This window comes from Theobroma umbraticum, unplaced genomic scaffold (genome assembly GCF_002168275.2).
Source record: "Theobroma umbraticum cultivar Fairchild unplaced genomic scaffold, ASM216827v3 scaffold_12.1, whole genome shotgun sequence".
Taxonomy (NCBI): Eukaryota; Viridiplantae; Streptophyta; class Magnoliopsida; order Malvales; family Malvaceae; genus Theobroma; species Theobroma umbraticum.
The window spans coordinates 5491219-5493359 of record NW_018397269.1 but is presented as its reverse complement, the minus strand read 5'-3'; the positions used below and the strand labels follow the sequence as shown (position 1 = coordinate 5493359).

General features: G+C 35.5%; 1 long non-coding RNA gene across 1 annotated transcript in view; it reads right to left on the bottom strand.

The window, feature by feature from the left end:
• LOC110425943 (uncharacterized) overlaps positions 1 to 2141 on the bottom strand; it is a 5632-nt gene extending 3491 nt beyond the window's left edge. Inside the window, exons 1-2 of the long non-coding RNA XR_002446083.1 lie at positions 2050 to 2141; positions 1839 to 1947 (exon numbers count right to left, since the gene is read on the bottom strand). This is a non-coding gene — a long non-coding RNA (uncharacterized LOC110425943). The remainder of the gene's footprint in view (positions 1 to 1838; positions 1948 to 2049) is intronic.

Below are 2141 nucleotides of genomic sequence, written 5' to 3'. Positions count from 1 at the left end.
ATTAACCTTTCATAAGGAGCATTTTTACTTTACAATCTTTCCAGCAATGGCTCATCTCTCTAGTGGCATCTCAAACCCGTACGACGACACTAATTATAACCTTTATATGATGTTAGTAAAAAGGTAGGTTGCTACGAATAGGAGTTTATATAGCCTCCTGTCTATGACTTGTGCTGCAATCACAAATCATAAACAAGACTCTACCTAGGCTCTGATACCAAATCTGTAACGACCTCTTCCCTTGATCGTTACAGGCGTTCGAGAATTGCGAGTGAACCCGCCAAATCTTAAACAAGCCTTAGTTAAACCTCCAAGCAATTTAAACTTAAATTACAATTTCAACACCATAGTTCATTTAAACCAAATAATCACAATATTTGATGCATTGCATCTAGTTACTAATAACCAGGTTTGTTAATTCTATACGATTTCAACATAATATATAGTAGTCATTACATAACCTTAAGTTCTAACCAGTACATTTCCAGTAACTATTAATCATTACAAGCAGGACTATTTGACACAAACTAACCTCTAGGCAACGGAGCGACTCCGAGTGGAAGTCTAGAGATGCTATTACATAGATTTTAGCCAACTTCAAGATGCTGAACAAAATCTTCAAACTGATTACTTATTTGCAAAAGAAAATAAAGTGGGGTGAGTCTCACAGACTCAGTGATCATCGACCCTATGAGTAGGGTGTAGACGGGAAACAAGCTAAAGGCAGAAGATTTGAAAATTTAAAAACGTAAGAATATATGTAAACAATTTACTCAAAAAGGGAAGTTTGTGCCTTATATGAAAATAAGTAAATTTATGCTAAATAATCGTGTAAATCAAATATCAACCCAAGTCATGGAAAGATTCCTACCATCAAAATCACTTCACATCGGGTTTAAAGTAATTAAGTGTCATCATGCATGCTCTCGTAAAATCCAACATTTACAAAGGTTACGCGCAATTTCATAATTCATCTCATATACAGAGAATTAAATCGAATTTCATCATATAAGCAAGGGAGCAGTAGAAAAACTATTATTTTTCATCGTGTAAAAACTACTTATGTAAAAATCAAAAGAAATATCACTCTCGAGTAGGTACAAAATAACAACACGTGGACCCGTTTTCACGTCATAACATCAGGGAGCTCTGCTCCACTGGATCCCCACATGCCATGGCTATCTCAACGATGTTTGTCAACATCAGAAAAAAATCAAGCGGTCACAACCGCATATAATGATTTGTGGCCTAGCCACGTAAATTCACAAACCTTGGCCCTAGCCATGTCTAATAGCCTGTCGGCTACCCAAAAGTTCTCTAGCTAGAGCTCACTTGCGCACAAGGGTCACAATTAACCGGAGTGACAACCGGCCTACTCTCAACTCTCCCGGTTCATTAAAACCATTAAAAAAAATTAAATCAAGTTTCAAAGGATTGTTTCAAACCATTTGCAAAACACTGATCATGGTAACCTTCTAAAACCTCTTTTGCATCCCCTTGCTATGTAAATCTTTTTGCATAGGGTTAAATGCCTAGTCCGCATGGTGAATAAGAAATTATTCATGAATACACTTCACAAAATTCACAAGGCACACTTTTGACATCAAAACATTGAAAAGCTTGCTTCTCGATTTTTAAATCCTTTACGTATATAAATCGTATATATATGTGTATAGTCAAGCACATTTTAAACATTTGGCATTCACAAACTCTTAAAATCACTACCAACTCATTCTTTCCACAATTTGCATTGAAAATAAATCATTTCACGTTCACAAATACATATGTACATACATACCAATTTATAGGATATTTTAAATTGGACACCCCCTACTCACCTTAAAATTTTTGGATGCTAATTTGCTACAAATTCAAGTATATAGTTCCTGATTTTTGCTGGATTTTCCCCACTCCAAGGCATCAGTTCTCACACCTAAATTTCCTTTGCTGCCACAATTAAACCACACCTTAAAAATCAATTTACAAACACACCTTCAACCAACTAACAAATTCCTACTTTGTTATCTTAGAACTCTTGAATCAACTCACCAATCCACTTCAATTTCAGGTATGGAGAAGGAAAAGGTAAGAACTTCATGTAGAGGAAGGATAAAAAGGAAGAAACAAGGGAGAAAATGGAG